A 22,475-nucleotide genomic window follows, 5' to 3' on the forward strand; every position below is an offset into this window, starting at 1 on the left:
TATGGAAAGGCTGGAGCATTCGTTGAGTCAGGAATTTGATCTCTGTAAAACAAAAGTCCCTGGAAACTGGACTGACAGTGGTTTAAATGGAGTTTTTTTTTTTTTTTTAAGAAGTTGCAGTGACTTAATTTCTTGTGCCATTAATGCTTAATAGAAACCTCAGATTTTTTGTAATTTGAGCTTTTTATACAAGTGAGGAAACATCATTGTAAAGGGAGTTGTGATAGTTGAGGGCCAGTTTTTTTATTTCCTTCTTTTTTTCTTTGATTTCCTCTTTTTTAGGTAAAGCAAACACATCAGACACTGCCATCAACTCAGTGAAATTTTGTGTCAGGTAGCCTAAGGTAGTTTAAAGTGGAAAAACGATCACTTTAGAATTAGGTCTTACTGCATCCCCTGTTACTTCATCTGCTATGTATCTGCTGAAGGAAACCTTTGTCAGTTTGCCAAGTTACATGAATGCAGCTGAGAGTATATAGCAGTTCCTCAAGTTTAAAATATAATATTTTAGGGTACTGAATCCTTCAGGTTTCCTAAAGCAGTTTCATCCTGCATATATGATGTGTTGAAGATACATAGAAGGAAAAGAAGAACAATAATAACGAAAAATGCTGTAGAGAATTCCTGTATAATCAGGTTATTTTGTAAAGTGATGGACAAACTTGTTCTTCTAATCCTTTTTGGCTCTAGTGAAAGAATGTTCGTTTTTACTTGTTTTGATTTTACTGGCATAGGGGCCTTTAGAAATTTGGAAAATTCATTGCATTGCAGGCCTGTTTTGTTGTTTATTAAGCTGTTAATTATTCCTTTTCTCTTGGAGTTTATATTTTAATAATACAACATCTCACATATAGACCATTTCTTTAAAAGAAATAAACAGTACAGAAATATTTTTTTGCCTTTTTATTGATTATGAAAATAATACATGTTTATATTGCTTGGGACTCTGGTTGCAAGTTATAGAAACTCTATGTGAATTAACTTTAGCAAAACAGTTTAATATATTAGCTTACTGTGAGCAGGCATCTGCAGACACAGGGTGAAGCTGGTATTAGGTAAGACTGCAACATGGGACTCTTGTGTTTTTCTCTCGGCAATGTGTTCTACATTTTTATTAAATGTTTTCTGTGTAGTTGAAAAATGCATACAATGTGTTTATATAACGTGTATATTTATAAAGTTATGTATATTTTGTATTGGGGCAGCAAGTTATGTACATTTCATATATTTATATTATATATTCTTTTTTAAAAGTTATTTATTTATCTTCAGCTGCGTTGGGTCTTCGTTGCTGCACGCGGGCTCTCTCTAGTTGTGGTGAGCGGGGGCTACTCTTTGTTGTGGTGCACGGGCTTCTAATTGCAGTGGCATCTCTTGTTGCGGAGCACTGGCTCTAGGTGTGCGAACTTCAGTAGTTGTGGCACGCAGGCTCAGTAGTTGTGGCTCGCGGGCTCTAGAGCGGAGGCTCAGTAGTTGTGACACACGGGCTTATTTACTCTGCGGCATGTGGGATCTTCCCGGAGCAGGGCTTGAACCCGTGTCCTCTGCATTGGCAGGCAGATTCTTAACCACTGCTCCACCAGGGAAGTTCCTATATATTCTTTTTTTATGGGCAGATAGAGAAATAGATGAGTGTGGGATTCCGTGTCAGTATACTTATACTTTAATCATGGCTCTGTGACTTGGCAAATAATTTATCTTATCTGTGAGTCAGTTTCTTCGTATGTAAAATGAAAATAATACTGTTACTGTATATCATGGGATGGCTTTGAAATTGAGCAAGATAGTACATACAGAGTGTTTAGAACAGTCCTTTATAAGTAGTGAACATGGACTAAATGTTATTATAAATACTGTAATGTTTATATTATTAATGTACACATGCACTATATATATGTGTTAATATAAGGATAGATACATATGGATTTTGTATCTTGCTTTTTTCACTAATCTGTTTGTTTTCTTTATTATATTTTTGAACTTTAACACCTTTTAGAAAACTCACAAACCTAAAGGAAATAAACTTTGGAGTTCATTGGTGATCTTAACTTTCCTCTGAAACATGGCATATTTGGAAAACCTTTGCTTGAGCATGCTAGCCTTTAACCCAAAGATGTGATGTGTTCAGAAGGAATAGGAGATGACTAATACCCATGAATGCTTGTGTTGGTTAGTGAAATTTGGATATCCCTTTCCTGAATTGAAAAGATGACTTTTTGGTATAAACAGACTAAAGATCAACCAGGGACTCTTTATCAATATATAAAATGACAGTTTTTTCATTACTAGTATGAATCATGTTATGACTAGATTTTAAGTCTGTTTTTATTATTGTGCTCTGCAAAATGATCGATTTGTTATTTGCACTACTTGTGTGGAATTTACTGTTGCTGCTTGTTTATATTTTCAGATGTAGCCCGTTGCCCTCCTAAAGATTGCCAGTACTTATAAACTTTTCTTATGGGACTGAGTGGTGATATAATGAATGTGATTTTTTGAACTGTATAATGAAATATATCAACATTTGCAAGACCTGCAAAACCCAGCGAACCAGTATTTTTCAAATGAACAATACCTGATGTTACAAAATCATACATGGGTAAAAGATTCATTCGAAGTGTAAGATAGACCAATGAATTTTAATCTAAAACTCATCAGGTTTTGAAGTTGTATCATAAATTTGTGTGTGTGTGTGTGTGTGTGTATGTATATATATATATATAAAATTTTCTGAAAAGCCTTTAAAAATACTTTCTCCTTTTTCCAACTATATATGTGTAAGCCTGGGTTTTCTTTATATACTGTAACCAAAACCCCACATTTTAATAGATTTAATGTAGAAGTGGTTATAGAGTCCAGATGTCTTCTGCAGACATTAAACATATTTGCACAAATGCAAAAGACTCTTCCAACTATTTTTTATTTGTTTATTTCAGAATATAAAATTATTTTTCATACAATGTATTCTCTAACATGTAAATATTGGTTGTTAATATTAATGAATTAATATTTTCTAATCTTCAGTTTTAATTTCTAATTCAGTAAATATTGATATATATATAAATCAATGTAAACAAAAGTTCTTTAGGGTTCTTAATATTTAATAGTATAAAAATTAAAAATTGTGTTTAAAATGCTGGAGAGCTGGTAGTTTGGATGAAAAGAAACTGAAGAAACATGACAGTTGAATGTAATACATGCTCCTGGGCCGGATACTCTACAGGAGGAAATGGAAACGCTCTAAAGAACATTTTTGGGACAGTTGACAGGATTGGAATATGGACTATGGATTAGATTATAATTGTATCAAGGTAAATTTCTTGAATTTGATAATTGTATTATAGTTAGGTAAGAGAGGAAATACACATTGTAGTTTTAAGGATATAATACATGCAACATATTCTAAACATACATGTACATATATGTAGAAGAGAAAGTGTTAAATGTGGCAAAAACATTACAACTTGGTGAATTCTGCATAATGGCTAAATAGGAGTTCTCTATTATTTGTACAATGTGAAGTTATTTCAAAATAAAAATTAAAAATTATGAAGTAATATAATGAATCTCTTAGAAGCAGATTTTACAGATTAATTGGTGAGTGTCTTTTTGTGCTTGTGAATGACTGAGAGGTTTTGAGCAGTGGATAACTGGCTAAGTCCTTTGGAGTTTTCACCGCTTTTCAGAGGACACTCCTTGTGCTCTGCTGCCCCCTAGTGACTTTTATGCTCATCAGCAGTTCATTCTGCAAGTGCAAGTTGGGAATTTGGATCACTGTATTCATCATTTAAAAATAATTTAGTATCAAGTAAAATAATTGTTTTGGGGGAGTGGAGGAGGATACTACTGTGAAGATCTCATGATCTGTTTTGTCTTATAATTTTTAAAAAATTATATTTTTGTTCTTGTGGTTCCTTTGAATTGTATCCTCAGTCTCCCCTTCCCCCCCCCACCACCCGCCCTTTTTTGAAGATAGTATTTATTGGTTCCTGATCGGACAGAAACAGTAGAATTTCCTGTATTTTCTTTCCCTCTCTTTTCTGTGACCACAAATACTAGTCAATAATATTATCTTAGTGTTTTACTTTATAGTCTTAAAATGTTTAGAATTCTGCTAGCCCATAATCTCTCATTTACAATTTGAAAATTCCAAAGGCTCTGAAACCATTTGTTGTCAAAAGCTGTCTGAATTCATTTGGCAACAAAACTTGATGTGAGTTGCTGTGAGATAGTGATAGTCTTATATTTACCACTTGTGTGAATATTCCTACATTTGCTGCAGAGTTACTAATGTTACTAAACTAAACCCCAAGGGTTTTAGATTAGGGATTGTAGACTTGTACCTGATTTGCTTAGCTTTGACTCCCAGTTATGAGGTATGAAGCATCACCAGCTTATACTACTTTCTATCTTTTCTCTCTTCTTTTTATTAGTTGTATAATTTTTACATCCTATTGAAAAATTTTTATTAGAGTATTTACAATGTTGTGTTATCACATACTATTTTTATATACCATATTTTGTCACTCTTAATCTGATCTTTTTGTCTTAGAGTTGCAGTTAAATATGTTCCCTTATTACTTCTAGTCTTTTTTGTTGAAGTTTCTCTTGTCATTTAGTTTGGTTGGAGTTTTTCTCTACCAGTTACCTTCAGAAGGACTTACATAAACAATAATTTTTGAGTTATTGTATATTCAGAATGGCTGCTCTGTAGACTGTACATTCAAAGGACAGCTTCATTGAACTTAAAACTTTGACTCATATTTTGTTTCCCTGAGTATTGTCTTCTGGTGTTCAGTGTTGTAGAAAGGTCTGATGGCTGCTGGATTTTCTTTTCCTGATTATTGACTGTTTTTTTTTTTTCTTTTGCTGTCTTTTGGTTCTTCTTTTTCTAATTTATAGGAATTACTCTAAGGATTACCACATGCATCTTTGACTCATTAAAGTATAATATAAATTAATTCTTTTATCACTTCTTTGACACTACTAGGACCATATAACACTTCATTTTCATTTACCCTTTCCCATCTGTTAATCTATTGCTGTCATGAATTTTAATTTTACATGTCATTTAGTGCCCCCAAGAAATTATTATTTTGTAGAGTCAGCTTTCATTTATGTTTACCCCTTTTTGGTTTCCTACATTTCTGTGCTTTATTCTGAGATTACTTTTTTTGCATGAAGAACTCTCTTTAGCATTTCTTTGAATGGAAGCCTAATACTGACACATTCTCTCATTTTTTTGCTTGTTTATATGAAAAGTGTCTTTATTTTACCTTAATTCTTTTGAAATTGTGGTAAAACATACATAACAAAATTTACCATTTTAACCACCTTTAAGTGTACAGTTTAATGGCATTAAGTATATTCACATTATTGTGCAATCATCACCATCATCCATCTTCAGAATTTTCGTAATGTTCCCAAACTGAAATTCTGTGCCCATTAAACAATAACTCCTCATTCTCCCCTTTCCCTTCTCCTGGCAGCCACTATTCTACTTCCTGTCTCTATAAATCTGACCCTTCTGAGTACTTCATATATGTGGAGTCATACAGTATTTGTCCTTTTGTGACTGGCTTATTTCACTTAGGATAATGTCTTCAGGGTTTATCTATGTTGTAGCATGTGTCAGAATTTCCTTCTTTTTTAAGGCTGAATAATATTCCATTGTATGTGTACCACATTTTGTTTATCCATTCATCCTTTGATGAACATTTGAATTGCTTCCTCCTTTTGGCTGTTGTGAATAATGCTGCTATGAACATAGATGTGTAAATATTTCTTTGAGTCCATGATTTCACTTTTTTTGGGTATGTACCCAGAAGTAGAATTACTGGATTATACGGTAAATTATTTTTAATTTTTTGAGGAACTGCCAAACTGTTTTCCGTAGTGGATGTACCATTTTACATTGCCTGCCTTAATTTTTAAGGGACTTTTTTTTTAAAAACTAGTTTTAGGATTCTAGGCTGGCAGTTTATTTTTTTCAGCACTTTACTGTATAATTCAATTGTTGTTTGACATATATTTCCTGTTAAAAAGTTAGCTCTTAATCTTAATGTTGTTCCTTTAATATTTTTTACTATGTTTTTGTTTTTCTGCAGTATTGCTATGAGGTGCTTAGGTATAGTTTTCTTTGTATTTATCCTGTCGGGTTTGTAGAGCTTGAAACTGTGGATTGATGTCTTTCGTTAGTTTTGGGAAATAGTTGACTATGATGTTTTAACTATTGCCATTCCCCCATTATAGAAAGACCAGACCTCTTTCTGCAGAGTCACAAATTTAAAACTATTTTCCTAGTAACACTAAGATATTGTTTTCTTCTTTTACTGACATTCTTGTAGGAGAATATAGTGCAGTACCCCAGAGGCTATATGATATGTGAAGACAGTCATTGTTTTAATGGCTAATGTAATATATGCTTGTGTATTCTTATGTTTAAATTCTTATTCAGGTTTAATTTTTAATGTGATAAGTGTCAATAAATATAACCACATATACAAAAGTTCTTGGGGAGCTCCATATTTTTTAAGAGTATGAAAATATCCTTAAGCCAAACAGTTTGAGAACTGCTGGTGTAGGCATTTTGACTCTATACCATATATTTCATATTTTTTATAGTCATCTGTATTTTATATATTTTTATTTTCCTCTTTATGCTTTTTATTTTTAAATGGGAAGAGTATTCATTTTAATTATGCTCCAAGGTGTTACAGAGCTAAATTAACAAATTTCAGTCAGTATAAAATAGATTTATTGTCAATATTCAGTCATAATACAACCCAGGTAAATGAATCATTACTTTATACAAGGCTCAGATGTTTAAAATCTATCTTAACTTTACACGTGTACTATAAAATGATAAATACTTAAAATGACAATGCAAGGGAAAATATTATAAAAATACAATTGTTGTAGACCCTTGTATGAAAGTTCTTTAAAGTTCTGCCTTAAGGAATAATACCATGCTGCATATCAGAACCAAAAATAAAGTATTTTCCTTGAGGTTACAATGCTCAGCGATATACTGGATGCACTGTAAAGTACCATGCCTGACAAGAATCAAGAGACAAGGCCTTCAATAATGTTGAGAGAAAAAAAAAAAGAGAGAGGAGTAATCAATTGTCATATGCTGATTTCTGCTGGATTGGCCTCTTTAAACAATTTACAGTATTGTGGAAGAACTGAAAAAGAAGGGGACCAGTCTCAGCTTCATATAAAGGACTTCCAAATCAGCACAAACTCAGACAATGTTAAAAGGTACTGTTCCCAGTACTCTCCACTCTTCAATCCTTTACATGGACTCCTTGTCCTAAGTCCCTGTTTTTTCTCTAATTTCTTCCTAAGGGCTTACCAAACACACTTTCTGTTTTCTATTATCCAACATACAAACCAAAAGGCATTAAGCAAAACAATATCTGTCAGTCAGGTCAGTTCTAAAGACACCAGTTTTGGTTTAGGTATTAATCATGAGATTTACGCATAACCATCCTTCTTCCACACACACTCCCACCTCCCCTTACATATTGACTCCGTCCTAAACTGTGAGGCAATATGAAGTTTTAAGATTTTTTTTTTCCTTCATCAATGATTTGCCTGTTTCCAAGCTGCTTGGTTGGCAGCAATATCAGGAGCTGTTTGGAATGCTTGGTCAGAATAGATAAGAAGGATGTGATCAGTGAATTACTGTAACCTATCAAAGTGAGCTAATACAGGCAGACATGAAGAATTTACCTTTAGACTTCTCGCACTCATTTCAGAAGGGAGAAAATGTGTCTTAAAAGGGAAAGGAGGGCTTCCCTCATGGCGCAGTGGTTGAGAGTCCGCCTGCCGATGCAGGGGACACCAGTTCGTGTCCCGGTCCGGGAAGATTCCACATGCTGCAGAGCGGCTGGGCCCGTGAGCCATGGCCGCTGAGCGTGTGCGTCCGGAGCGTGTGCTCCGCAATGGGAGAGGACACAACAGTGAGAGGCCCGCGTAACGCAAAAAAAAAAAAAAAGGGAAAGGAAAAAGATTAGATAAGGAAATACAGGAAAATATTCATACTGTAGTAATAGGAAAGGGAATGCTTATAGCCAACCTACATTGTGGGGAAGTTTCTGGCATAAAAATCAAACTTTCTCTCCCATTACTCCTTGCACAAGATTAACAGTTGATTTACATCAAGAGGGGCAGAAAGCCACTAAACACTTTCTTCAAAGGCAGGGAATTTCTTTTTGAAATGAGCATTAGAGAAGGGAGGAAAAGGTAGGGAAAGCTCAGTCAAAGAGGTCCTCAAACATGCATTGTCCCATTGCTATGTACGCTTCCTTTTCATCTGGTGTCATTTGGGCCACCAGCTCTGGTTTCTGGCTCACTTCGCTGTAGGAGAACGGACGGCCAGCCACCGTGACAATGGGGTCATCTGCTCCTTCCTCAAATTCGTCCTCCTCCTCATCCTCTTCCCTATGATATGCAGCCACAGCTGCCGCACAGGGTGGAGAGTCATTGTCTCACTCACGGGTCTCACTCTCAGAGTCACTGCCATTGGCAGTGGTCACAGGAGCAGCTGTCCCCACTGAGCCTGCTGTGGCAGAGGGGGTCTTCTTCTCATGAATGAGCAGCGCTCGTGTGACCTCCTCGTTATCATCTGGCCCCGCACGGCCTTCCTCACGCTCCTGAAACGAGTCTATATCTAAGCCACCTTCCTTCATCTCTTCAGAACTATATGCTCCTTGGACAGTGCTCTCTCTTAACCAAATAGTTCTCTCTTTGGCAGATTTTCTCTCCAGTGAGGCTCGATGAAGATCGTCTTGGTCATCCATGTTAATGACAACATTCTGAGTGTATAAGTACTCATAAGAGGGACCTTGGTGGCCCATGCTTCCTGGTGGTGCCCACCTGCCAGGCCAGCAGCTGCGGCAGCAGTTGCTGCACGGTCCTTGCTCTGTTTCAGGGCTGGTATTTCTGTGGGTTCTGGCTCAAGTATTTCATAGGCCAAGTTCACATCCTCTGTCTCTCAAAGCAAAGCATAAATGGGCTCAGTTTGTTCATTAAACCTTGCCAAAAGTGTGTGTGCATCTTTTCTGGGCATTGCTGATTCATCTTCTTCTACCTCTGTGTGGCAGAAAATACAGCGGAAAGTTCCTGTCATGGGATCAAAGAGCTGATTATCTTCCAAATCTGTAAAAGTACTACTGCAGATGGGGCATTTGAAGGAGGCCCAGTTGGGGGAATCTCTCTCATCAGTTTTAATCCTCCTTCTCATGTGGTCCAATTTATATTTTACCACATTAACAAGAGTACGATAATTGATAAAGTAGTAGTTGTGGTGAGTGGTTTTCCCATCTGCAGCAGTCTCCACCCTCATTCTGCACTTGATGAATTTGTCTCCCTTTAAATTATTCAAGACTGATCGAAGTTGCTTCTGATCAAACTTGAGCAGCTCCAGCATGTCCTCCTCTTTCACACAGAGGTTTCGGGTCAAGATGTCCAAGGCCAAAGCATGCTCAATGCCATAAAACCCCCGGATCACATACTTGGCTAAACTGCTTCAATGCTGCAGGAACCTTGGTGAGGACATCTGGAGCTGCCATCTTTAGCAGCAAACTTCAACTTTAAATGTACTGACCAAAGCACATCCTGCATGGGGAGGGCCCTGTGCCACATCATTCAGCCTGTTACCTTTGCCTGAAACACCTTAGGGGACCCAGAGTGAATCCTTGAACACTCCCACTGCAGCTTCCCTCAGCGCCTCCACTACTGGCTTAAACAAGCTGTGCCACTTGTGCGACAAAGAGAACGCCCTATTCCTGCGACCAGCTTTAGAAACCACGTGCTATTTTCCTCTTTATGCTTTAATCTGGATATTTTCTATTAATTTATCTTCACTAATCTCCTCTTGCTGATAAACCATCTGTGGAGCTCTTAATTTTAAAAATTACATTTTCACTTCTGAATTTTCTCAAATTTTTTTTTTCAAGAGGGTATTAAATTGTTTATTTATTACACATGATAATGGATGATACACAAGCTTCATTCCCATCTATATCTGGTACCATAATCCAATTTAGATATATTGCATAGGATATGCCAACAATCATATATTAATAATCAAAAAACTCCATCACTTGGCTTGGGTGACCCTTTTCACGGTGAACTCCAGGTCACAACGCAGTAACTGTCAGTTCAACTACACCAAGGTTTCGGAAGATGGTAGCTTCTCCACCAAAGCAGGTTGTAAATAAATTTTGAATGGAACCTGGCATCACCCTGAAGGAACTCTAACTTCACACTGTTGGGGTAGTTTACCAAAATGGCTTCAGAGTAGACTAACTTTACACAGCACATTTAAAAAAAAGACACATTTATTCAGCGTCATGATCAGACTATTACATTTAGCAATCAACAGCATGGGTGCAAAAAAAAAAAAATCTACATTAAAACCCTTTGTTGGAATGCTTTACACTTTCCACAGAACAGAAACTAAAATAACCTGTTATACAATTAGTCACAAATACAGTCCTTGAGTTTTGCCCATACACATGAGTATTGTCTAAAACATGTCTTCTTTGTAGCAGCTAGGCCCTGCCACCACTGTGCTTGGCTGAGTTCACAAATCTGTTGTAACCTGTAGCTTCCCTGTCACTTCTCTGGCTCTCCTCTCCTGCTAAGCTTTGTTTCCTGGCAGTAATCAAAACCTTCTGCCACTGCCATAGCTACTGCTGCTGCTGGAACCACCATAGCCACCTTGGTTTCGGGGTTTGGCAAAGTGTTGGCCTCCACCACCATAGGGGCCAGAACTTCTGCCTCCAAAGTTTCCTCCTTTCATGGGTCCAAAATTGGAAGATTGATTGTTGTAACTGCCAAAATCATTGTAGCTTCCACCACCTCCAAAATTGCTTCCATCATTACCAAATCCATTATAGCCATCCCCACTGCCACCATATCCACCACAACCACGGCTGCCACCAAAGCCACCTCGACCACTGAAGTTTCCTCCACGACCAAAGTTGTCATTCCCACCAAAACCACCTCCACGATCACCACCAAAGTTTCCAGAACCACTTCGACCTCTTCGGCTGGATGAGGCACTAGCCATCTCTTGCTTAGATAGGGCTTTCCTTACTTCACAGTTGTGGCCATTCACAGTGTGGTATTTCTGAATGACAATCTTGTCTACAGAGTCATGGTCATCAAAGGTTACGAAAGCAAAGCCTCTCTTTTTGCCACTGCCTCGATCAGTCATGATTTCAATCACTTCAATTTTCCCATACTGTTCAAAATAATCTCTTAGATGATGTTCTTCAGTGTCTTCTTTAATGCCACCAACAAAAATCTTTTTCACAGTTAAGTGGGCACCAGGTCTTTGAGAATCTTCTCTTGAGACGGCCCTCTTTGGTTCCACGACTCTTCCATCCACCTTGTGTGGCCTTGCATTCATGGCCGCATCCACCTCCTCTGCAATGGCATATGTGACAAACCCGAAGCCTCTGGAGCGTTTGGTGTTTGGATCCCTCATTACCACACAATCTGTGAGCGTTTCCCACTGCTCAAAATGGCTCCTCAGACTCATCGGTTGTTTCAAAGCTCAAACCTCCGATGAAGAGCTTCCGCAGCTGTTCGGGCTCTTTGGGTGAGTCTGACTTAGACATGACGGCAGTGGAGGGGGGCGGGGGAGACGTTAACGATGCTTACTCGGCGGCGTCCACGAGCAGAAAGGAGTAATCTACCGAATGTATCTCTCAATTTTTAAACAGCATAGATTTCAAGGCTCTGGTGAATTTTCCATCTTTCTGTCTATTTTGTTCATCTTTTTCCTCTTATTTTTTCTTATCATATTAATCATAGACATTTCAAAGTCCTTTTCTCATAATTTCAATATCTGGATTATCTGTGGATCTTGATTTTCAGTTACGTGGTCCTCTCCCTTGGCATGCTTGGTAATTTTGGACTGCATGGAGATAAAAAACTCTTGGAGGTTCTGGATAACCTTCTCTTATGGAAGAGAAGGTTAAACTCCCCCCAACCCCGTCTTTTTTGGTAGGGTGGATAGAGTGGCAGTGATCTGAATCCAGTCAGGGACAGAGCTATGGCTATCTCTGGTTCAGTACTGCCTTTTGCTATAGTCCTTCACATTTTCCAAACAGCCTTGGAGTGATGATTAGGGCCCCTTTCCTCAGGTGGACACTGCATTCTAATCTTTACTCCATACCTCAAGACTACCTAAAACTGTTCTGCTTCTCAGAGGCTTTTTGCTTGTTGTCTTAGCCTCTTGCCCGCTGTAGGTTAAGAATTCGGTGCATGTATTGAGGGAAAAACAGAAGAGTGTTGTGTTTTTTACCATTTTTCCTCTCTAGGATCTTTACCTCTTGTCTCTAATTTATGTCACTTCAGTGCCACAAAACTGTCAAAAGCTGATTTCTCTACCTCTTCTGCTTGATTCCTATACTGGAAACTTAGCCTCTTGTGTGCAGACTTGGCAAATATCTTGGGAAAAAGTGACTAAAGAATGTTGGCACTCCCCTTCTCATTCTTCCCATGGTCTCCAGCAGTTTGTTCCCTTAATTTCTGATCATCTTAGCAGCTCTGTAAGTCAACCAAGAAAGAACATCAAAAATAGGTATGCAGGGCTTCCCTGGTGGCGCAGTGGTTGAGAGTCCGCCTGCCGATGCAGGGGACACGGGTTCGTGCCCCGGTCTGGGAAGATCCCACATGCCGCAGAGCGGCTAGGCCCGTGAGCCATGGCTGCTGAGCCTGCGCATCCGGAGCCTGTGCTCTGCAAGGGGAGAGGCCACAACAGTGAGAGGCCCGCCTACCGCAAAAAAAAAAAAAAAAAAAAAAAAAAAAAAAAATAGGTATGCAGAAAGCCTGGATAGGTGTCAGTTCAGATTGGAGCAGGGGAAATGGGAGCATCAAGAGAGAGTTTTCCAGAAAAAGGGGGGGAGATACCAAAAAGAAAGGAATGGTAATCTTAGTATACAACCTGGCTTAAAAGTGAAGAATATTTATATAGTTAAACTAATACAAATGTTTATTGGTTTTAAAGACAAAGTACTGGTAAACCATAAAAGACAATTATGATTCTGGAACAGAATATATATGTTATTAACCCAACCCAGTCAATGTAAAATTCACTTCAGCAGTTGGAAGAAAGTGAGGAAAAGAAATGAAGAGAAAGTAAGGGAGAGCTAATGCCTCACTTTGCATAATTAGGGGGTCAAGGTAGTCATAGATAATGATGTAAGAAATAAAAGCATAAGTATATTATTAAGAAATAAAAGTACAATATTAAGCACAGTATATTAAATTACAAAAATAACCTTTAGAAAAACTAAAAGTGGTATAAGTATGTTGAGAGGAGAGGGAGGGGGAATGATATGGTATGATGAGGTAAATCTGCTCTGATTATAGCAGAAAGACAATATCTAAACTGATTAAAAAAAAGCAATATTATTATATGTTTTACAGATACGGGCTTACCTCCACAAAATTAAGACCAGAAACATTTTTAAAAGCTCCAAGTGGTTTTCTCTGGAATATTAAAATGGAAATCCAAGAAGCTTAAAGATCCTCAAGCAGGGTAAACACAAGCAACAAAACTACACCAAGGCACCACAAAAGGAATCACAACAATAGCTCAAAAGATGGGAAGGGGGAAATGGAAGTATACTTAATTAATTAAAAAGAAAACAGGAAAAGAGGAAATCATTTACATTAATATAATTACCTATTTGACTAGGTTTAAGTCTGTTATCTTGCTATTTATTATTCATTTGTCCCATCTGTTCTTTGTCCCTTTTTTTCTCTTTTCTTACTCTCCTTAACTAAATTAGATTAACTGAATATATTTTAGGATTCAATTTTCCCCCACTATTGTCTTATTCAGTATACCTTTTGTTATATATATATTTTAGTGGTTGCTGTAGGGTTTACAATATGCATCTTTAACTTATTACATTTGCTATTGCCTGAATGTTTTGTGTCCCTTCAAAATTCATATGTTGATACCTTACCCCCCCCCACTCCCCCTGCCAGTGTGATGATATTAGGAGATGGGGCCTTTGGGAGTTAATTAATTCATGAGGAAGTCATGAGAGTGGAGCCCTCTTGAAAGGGATTTGTGCCCTTGTAAGAAGAGACATGAGAGCTTGCTCTCTCTCTCTCTCTGTTCTCTGCACTGTGAGGATGCAGTGAGAAGATGACTGTCTGGTAAACCAGGAAGCTGGCCCTCACCAAACACTGGATATGCTGTGCTTTGATCTTGGACTTCTCAGCCTACTGAACTGTGAGAAATAAATTTTTATGAAGCAACTCAGTCTATGTAATTTATTATAGCAGCCTGAACTGATTAAGACAACAGTTTGCCTTCAAATGATATTATACCTATTCATATATAACATAAGATCCTTGTAACAGTATACTTTTATTTCCCCCATTGACCTTTGAGTTATAGTTAGCATGTATTTTACTTCTACATATGTTATGAATTCCACAATTCATTGCTATTTTTATTATTATTATTTTTTTGCGGTACGCGGGCCTCTCACTGTTGTGGCCTCTCCCGTTGTGGAGCACAGGCTTCGGACATGCAGGCTCAGCAGTCATGGCTCACGGGCCCAGCCGCTCCACAGCATGTGGGATCTTCCCGGACCGGGGCACGAACCCGTGTCCCCTGCATCGGCAGGCGGACTCCCAACCACTGCACCACCAGGGAAGCCCCCATTACTATTATTATTATTATTATTATTATTATTTTTTTTTTTTTCCATTTTTTTTTAAGTTTATTTATTTATTTTTTTAATTAGTTTCTGCTTTATAACAAAGTGAATCAGTCATACATATACATCTGTTCCCACATCCCTTCCCTCATGCATCTCCCTCCCTCCCACCCTCCCCATCCCACCCCTCCAGGCGGTCACAAAGCACCGAGCTGATCTCCCTGTGCTCTGCGGCTGCTTCCCACTATCTATCTACCTTACGTTTGGTAGTGTATATATGTCCATGCCTCTCTTTCGCTTTGTCACAGCTTACCCTTCCCCCTCCCCATATCCTCAAGTCCATTCTCAAGTAGGTCTGTGTCTTTATTCTCGTTTTGCCCCTAGGTTCTTCATGACATTTTTTTTTTAAATTCCGTATATATGTGTTAGCATACGGTATTTGTCTTTCTCTTTCTGACTAACTTCACTCTGTATGACAGACTCTAGGTCTATCCACCTCATTACAAATAGCTCAGTTTCGTTTCTTTTTATGGCTGAGTAATATTCCATTGTATATATGTGCCACATCTTCTTTATCCATTCATCCGATGATGGACACTTAGGTTGTTTCCAGCTCCGGGCTATTGTGAATAGAGCTGCAATGAACATTTTGGTACATGTCTCTTTTGGAATTATGGTTTTCTCAGGGTATATGCCCAGTAGTGGGATTGCTGGGTCATATGGTAGTTCTATTTGTAGTTTTTTAAGGAACCTCCATACCGTTCTCCATAGTGGCTGTACCAATTCACATTCCCACCAGCAGTGCAAGAGTGTTCCCTTTTCTCCACACCCTCTCCAGCATTTATTGTTTCTAGATTCCTTGATGATGGCCATTCTGACTGGTGTGAGATGATATCTCATTGTAGTTTTGATTTGCATTTCTCTAATGATTAATGATGTTGAGCATTCTTTCATGTGTTTGTTGGCAGTCTGTATATCTTCTTTGGAGAAATGCCTATTTAAGTCTTCTGCCCATTTTTGGATTGGGTTGTCTGTTTTTTTGCTATTGAGCTGCATGAGCTGTTTATAAATTTTGGAGATTAATCCTTTGTCAGTTGCTTCATTTGCAAATATTTTCTCCCATTCTGAGGGTTGTCTTTTGGTCTTCTTTATGGTTTCCTTTGCTGTGCAAAAGCTTTGAAGTTTCATTAGGTCCCATTTGTTTATCTTTGTTTTTATTTCCATTTCTCTAGGAGGTGGGTCCAAAAGGATCTTGCTGTGATTTATGTCATAGAGTGTTCTACCTATGTTTTCCTCTAAGAGTTTGATAGTTTCTGGCCTTACATTTAAGTCTTTAATCCATTTTGAGCTTATTTTTGTGTATGGTGCTAGGGAATGATCTAATCTCAAACTTTTACATGTCCCTGTCCAGTTTTCCCAGCACCACTTATTGAAGAGGCTGTCCTTTCTCCACTGTACATTCCTGCCTCCTTTATCAAAGATAAGTTGGCCATATGTGCGTGGGTTTATCTCTGGGCTTTCTATCCTGATCCACTGATCTATCTTTCTGTTTTTATGCCAGTACCAGACTGTCTTAATTACTGTAGCTTTGTAGTATAGTCTGAAGTCAGGGAGCCTGATTCCTCCAGCTCCGTTTTTCGTTCTCAAGATTGCTTTAGCTATTCGGGGCCTTTTGTTTTTCCAAACAAATTTTGAAATTTTTTGTTCTAGTTCTGTGAAAAATGCCATTGGTAGTTTGATAGGGATTGCATTGAATCTGTAGATTGCTTTCGGTAGTAGAGTCATTTTCACAATATTGATTCTTCCAATCCAGGAGCATGGTATATCTCTCCATCTATTTGTATCATCTTTAATTTCTTTCATCAGTGTCTTATAGTTTTCTGCATACAGGTCTTTTGTCTCCTTAGGTAGGTTTATTCCTAGATATTTTATTCTTTTTGTTGCGATGGTAAATGGGAGTGTTTTCTTGATTTCATTTTCAGATTTTTCATCATTAGTGTATAGGAATGCCAGAGATTTCTGTACATTAATTTTATATCCTGCTACTTTACCAAATTCATTGATTAGCTCTAGTAGTTTTTCGGTAGCATCTTTAGGATTCTCTATGTATAGTATCATGTCATCTGCAAACAGTGACAGCTTTACTTCTTCTTTTCCAATTTGGATTCCTTTTATTTCCTTTTCTTCTCTGATTGCTGTGGCTAAAACTTCCAAAACTATGTTGAATAAGAGTGGTGAGAGTGGGCAGCCTTGTCTTGTTCCTGATCTTAGTGGAAATGGTTTCAGTTTTTCACCATTGAGGACAATGTTGGCTGTGGGTTTGTCATATATGGCCTTTATTATGTTGAGGAAAGATCCCTCTATACCTACTTTCTGCAGGGTTTTTATCATAAATGGGTGTTGAATTTTGTCGAAAGCTTTCTCTGCATCTATTGAGATGATCATATGGTTTTTCTCCTTCAATTTGTTAATATGGTGTATTACACTGATTGATTTGCGTATATTGAAGAATCCTTGCATTCCTGGGATAAACCCCACTTGATCATGGTGTATGATCCTTTTAATGTGCTGTTGGATTCTGTTTGCTAGTATTTTGTTGAGGATTTTTGCATCTATGTTCATCAGTGATATTGGCCTGTAGTTTTCTTTCTTTGTGACATCCTTGCCTGGTTTTGGTATCAAGGTGATGTCGGCCTCGTAGAATGAGTTTGGGAGTGTTCCTCCCTCTGCTATATTTTGGAAGAGTTTGAGAAGGATAGGTGTTAGCTCTTCTCTAAATGTTTGATAGAATTCACCTGTGAAGCCATCTGGTCCTGGGCTTTTGTTTGATGGAAGATTTTTAATCACAGTTTCAATTTCAGTGCTTGTGATTGGTCTATTCATATTTTCTATTTCTTCCTGAGTCAGTCTTGGCAGGTTGTGCATTTCTAAGAATGTGTCCATTTCTTCCAGGTTGTCCATTTTATTGGAATAGAGTTGCTTATAGTAATCTCTCATAATCTTTTGTATTTCTGCAGTGTCAGTTGTTACTTCTCCTTTTTCATTTCTAATTCTATTGATTTGAGTCTTCTCCCTTTTTTTCTTGATGAGTCTGGCTAATGGTTTGTCAATTTTGTTTATCTTCTCAAAGAACCAGCTTTTAGTTTGGTTGATCTTTGCTATCGTTTCCTTCATTTCTTTTTCATTTATTTCTGATCTGATCTTTATGATTTCTTTCCTTCTGCTAGCTTTGGGGTATTTTTGTTCTTCTTTCTCTAATTGCTTTAGGTGCAGGGTCAGGTTGTTTACTCGAAATGCTTCCTGTTTCTTAAGGTGGGATTGTATTGCTATAAACTTCCCCCTTAGAACTGCTTTTGCTGCGTCCCATAGGTTTTGGGTCGTCGTGTCTCCATTGTCATTTGTTTCTAGGTATTTTTTAATTTCCTCTTTGATTTCTTCAGTGATCACTTCGTTATTGAGTAGTGTATTGTTTAGCCTCCATGTGTTTGTATTTTTTACACATCTTTTCCTGTAATTGATGTCTAGTCTCATAGCATTGTGGTCGGAGAAGATACTTGATACAATTTCAATTTTCTTAAAATTACCGAGGCTTGATTTGTGACCCAAGATATGATCTATCCTGGAGAATGTTCCATGAGCACTTGAGAAAAATGTGTATTCTGTTGTTTTTGGATGGAATGTCCTATAAATATCAACTAAGTCCATCTTGTTTAATGTATCATTTAAAGCTTGTGTTTCCTTATTTATTTTCATTTTGGATGATCTGTCCATTGGTGAAAGTGGGGTGTTAAAGTCCCCTACTATGAGTGTGTTACTGTCGATTTCCCCTTTTATGGCTGTTAGTATTTGCCTTATGTATTGAGGTGCTCCTATGTTGGGTGCATAAATATTTACAATTGTTATATCTTCTTCTTGGATCGATCCCTTTATCGTTATGTAGTGTCCTTCCTTGTCTCTTCTAATAGTCTTTATTTTAAAGTCTATTTTGTCTGATATAAGAATTGCTACTCCAGCTTTCTTTTGATTTCCATTTGCATGGAATATCTTTTTCCATCCCTTTACTTTCAATCTGTATGTGTCTCTAGGTCTGAAGTGGGTCTCTTGTAGACAGCATATATATGGGTCTTGTTTTTGTATCCATTCAGCCACTCTGTGTCTTTTGGTGGGAGCATTTAGTCCATTTACATTTAAGGTAATTATTGATATGTATGTTCCTATTCCCATTTCCTTAATTGCTTTGGGTTCGTTATTGTAGGTATATTCCTTCTGTTGTGTTTCTTGCCTAGAGAAGTTCCTTTAGCATTTGTTGTAAATCTGGTTTGGTGGTGCTGAACTCTCTCAGCTTTTGCTTGTCTGTAAAGGTTTTAATTTCTCCATCAAATCTGAATGAGATCCTTGCTGGGTAGAGTAATCTAGGTTGCAGGTTTCTCTCCTTCATCACTTTAATTATGTCCTGCCACTCCCTTCTGGCTTGTAGGGTTTCTGCTGAGAGATCAGCTGTTAACCTTATGGGGATTCCCTTGTGTGTTATTTGTTGTTTTTGCCTTGCTGCTTTTAATATGATTTCTTTGTGTTTAATTTTTGACAGTTTGATTAATATGTGTCTTGGTGTATTTCTCCTTGGATTTATTCTGTATGGGACTCTCTGTGCCTCCTGGACTTGATTAACTATTTCCTTTCCCAAATTAGGGAAGTTTTCAACTATAATCTCTTCAAATATTTTCTCAGTCCCTTTCTTTTTCTCTTCTTCTTCTGGAACCCCTATAATTCGAATGTTGGTGCGTTTAATGTTGTCCCAGAGATCTCTGAGACTCTCCTCTGTTCTTTTCATTCTTTTTTCTTTATTTTGCTCTGCATCAGTTATTTCCACTATTTTATCTTCCACCTCACTTATCCGTTCTTCTGCCTCAGTTATTCTGCTATTGATCCCATCTAGAGTATTTTTCATTTCATTTATTGTGTTTTTAATCGATGCTTGATTCATCTTTAGTTCTTCTAGGTCCTTGTTAACTGTTTCTTGCATGTTGTCTATTCTATTTCCAAGATTATGGATCATGGAAATAGAATCTTGGATCAGCTTTACTATCATTATTCTGAATTCTTTTTCAGGTAGACTGCCTATTACCTCTTCATTTGTTAGGTCTGGTAGGTGTTTATCTTGCTCCTTCACCTGCTGTGTGTTTTTCTGCCTTCTCATTTTGCTTATGTTACTGTGTTTGGGGTCTCCTTTTTGCCGGCTGCAGATTCGTAGTTCCCGTTGTTTTTGGTGTCTGACCCCAGTGGCTAAGGTTGTTTCAGTAGGTTGTGTAGGCTTCCTGGTGGGGGGGACTAATTCCTGTGCTCTGGTGGTTGAGGCTCGATCTTGTCTTTCTGGTGGACAGGTCCACGTCTGGTGGTGTGTTTTGGGGTGCCTATGGCCTTATTATGTTTTTAGGTAGCCTCTCTGCTAATGGGTGGGGTTGAGTTCCTGCCTTGCTAGTTGCTTGGCATAGGGTGACCTGCACTGTAGCTTGCTGGTCGTTGACTGAAGCTGGGTGCTGGTGTTGGGATGGAGATCTCTGGGAGATTTTCGCTGCTTGATATTATGTGGAGCTGGGAGGTCTGTTGTGGACCCGTGTCCTGAAGTTGGCTCTCCCACTTCAGAGGCACAGCACTGGCTCCTGGCTGCAGCACCAAGAGCCTTTCATCCACCCGGCTCAGAGTAACAGGGAGAAAAAGTAGAAAGAAAGAATTAGTAGAAGAAAGAAAGAGAGAGGGAAAGAAAGGAAGAAGGGAAGAAAGGAAGGAAGGAAGGAAGGAAGAAAGAAAGGAGGGAGGGAGGGAGGGAGGAAGGATGGAAAGAAAGAAGGAAAGAAAGGAGGGAGGGAGGGAGAAAGGAAAGGAAGAAAGACAGGAGGGAGGGAGGAAGGAAAGAAAAAGAAAGTGGAAAGAAGAAGGGTGGGAGGGAGGAAAGAAAAAGAAAGAAGGAAAGGAGGAGCGGAGGGAGGGAGGGAGGAAGGGAGAGTAGGAAAAAAAGAAAGAGCAGGTAAAGTAAAATAGAATAAAGTATGAAATATAGTAGCGTTATTAAAATTAGAAAGTAATTATTGAAAAAAAAAAAAAAAACGGACCGATAGAACCCTGAGACATATGGTGGAAGCAAAGCTATACAGAGAGAATCTTACACAGAAGATTACACATTCACAAAAAGAGAGCAGGGGGAAAAATCAAAAATCTTGCTCTCCAAGTCCACCTCCTCAATTTGGGATAATTCGTTGTAAAAAGAGGAAAAGGGCGAGAAGTCTGAAATCTTGCTCTCTAAGTCCACCTCCTTAATTTGGAATAATTCGTTGTAAAAAGAGGAAAAGGGGGGAAAGTCTTAAATCTTGTCCTCAAAGTCCACTTCCTCAATTTGGGATGATTCGCTGTCCATTCATGCACTCCACAGACGCAGGGCACATCAAATGGACCGTGGAGCTTTAATCCGCTGCCTCCGAGGCTGCACAGAGAGATTTCCCTGCCTCTGCTCTCACAGCTCCCGGGTCTCAGCCTTGGACCTGGCCCCGCCTCTGCGCGTAGGTCGCCGGAGGGCGTCCGTTCTTCGCTCAGACAGGACGGGTTTAAAGGAGCCGCTGATTCGGGGGCTCTGGCTCACTCAGGCAGAGGGGAGGGAGGGGCGCGCAGTGTGGGGCGGGCCTGCGGCGGCAGAGGCCGGCGTGACGTTGCAGCAGCCCGTGGCGCTCCGTGCGCTTTCCCGGGAAAGCCGTCCCCGGGTCTCGGGGACCCCAGCAGTGGCGGGGTGCACAGGCCCCCCGGAAGGCGGGGCGGACAGTGACCCGCGCTCGCACAGAGGCCCCGCGGCGGCGGCGGCAGCGGCGGCGGCGGCGGCGGCGGCGGGCCGCGGCGGGCGGGCGGCGGCGGCGGCGGCGGCGGCGGCCCACGCCCGTCTCCGAGGTCCGTGCCTTACCCGCGGCTCGTGCCTGTCACCGGCGCTTCCCCAAGCAGCCCTCTCAATGCCCTCTCCTCGCGCACCAGGAAACAAAAGGGAAAAAAGTCTCTTGCCTCTTCAGCAGCTCCAGACCCTTTCCCCGGACTCCCTCCGGGCTAGCCGTGGTGCACTAACCCCTTCAGGCTCTCTTCCTGCCGCCAGCCCCAGTCCTCTCCCTGCGCTCCGACTGAAAGCCGATACCCGAGCCTCAGCTCCCAGCCCCGCCCGCCACGGCGGCCGAGCAGACAAGCCTCTCGGGCTGGTGTGTGCCTGAGGGCACCGGTCCTCTGTGCCAGAATCTCTCCGCTTTGCCCTCCGCACCCCTGTTGCTGTGCTCTCCTCCGCTACTCCGAAGCTTTCCCCCTCCGCCACCTGCAGTCTCCGCCCGCGAAGGGGCTTGTAGTGTGTAGAAACCTTCCCCCCTTCACGGCTCCCTCCCACTGGTGCAGGTCCCGTCCCTATCCTATTGTCTCTGTTTATTCTTTTTTTCTTTTGCCCTACCCAGGTATGTGGGGAGCTTCTTGCCTTTTGGGGGGTCTGAGGTCTCCTGTCAGCGTTCAGTAGGTGTTCTGTAGGAGTTGTTCCACGTGTAGATGAATTTCTGATGTATCTGTGGGGAGGAAGGTGATCTCCGCGTCTTACTCTTCCGCCATCTTCCTCCGGGGTCCTGAAGCATGTCCTTGCCTCCTATCACACTGGAATCCCATCAAGCCTTCAGGCTTCCTACCAGCTTACAGGATGGAATCTGCTGGCGTCTCCCCGCTTTTCCCCTCCATTAATGGCAGGGTCCCAATGTGTACTTGCGA

General features: G+C 39.7%; 1 protein-coding gene and 2 pseudogenes across 5 annotated transcripts in view; 1 reads left to right on the top strand and 2 right to left on the bottom strand.

The window, feature by feature from the left end:
- Positions 1-22,475, top strand: part of EXOC6B (exocyst complex component 6B) — a 722,789-nt gene that overhangs the window by 52,914 nt on the left and 647,400 nt on the right. The window lies entirely within an intron of this gene.
- Positions 8,203-9,598, bottom strand: LOC308627626 (general transcription factor IIE subunit 1-like; annotated as a pseudogene). Its single transcript has one exon. The product of its transcript is annotated as a general transcription factor IIE subunit 1-like (transcript).
- Positions 10,286-11,709, bottom strand: LOC308627625 (heterogeneous nuclear ribonucleoprotein A1-like; annotated as a pseudogene). The gene has a single exon. The product of its transcript is annotated as a heterogeneous nuclear ribonucleoprotein A1-like (transcript).

Source organism: Mesoplodon bidens, assembly GCF_964165515.1.
Source record: "Mesoplodon bidens genome assembly, chromosome: 14".
NCBI lineage: Eukaryota > Metazoa > Chordata > Mammalia > Artiodactyla > Ziphiidae > Mesoplodon > Mesoplodon bidens.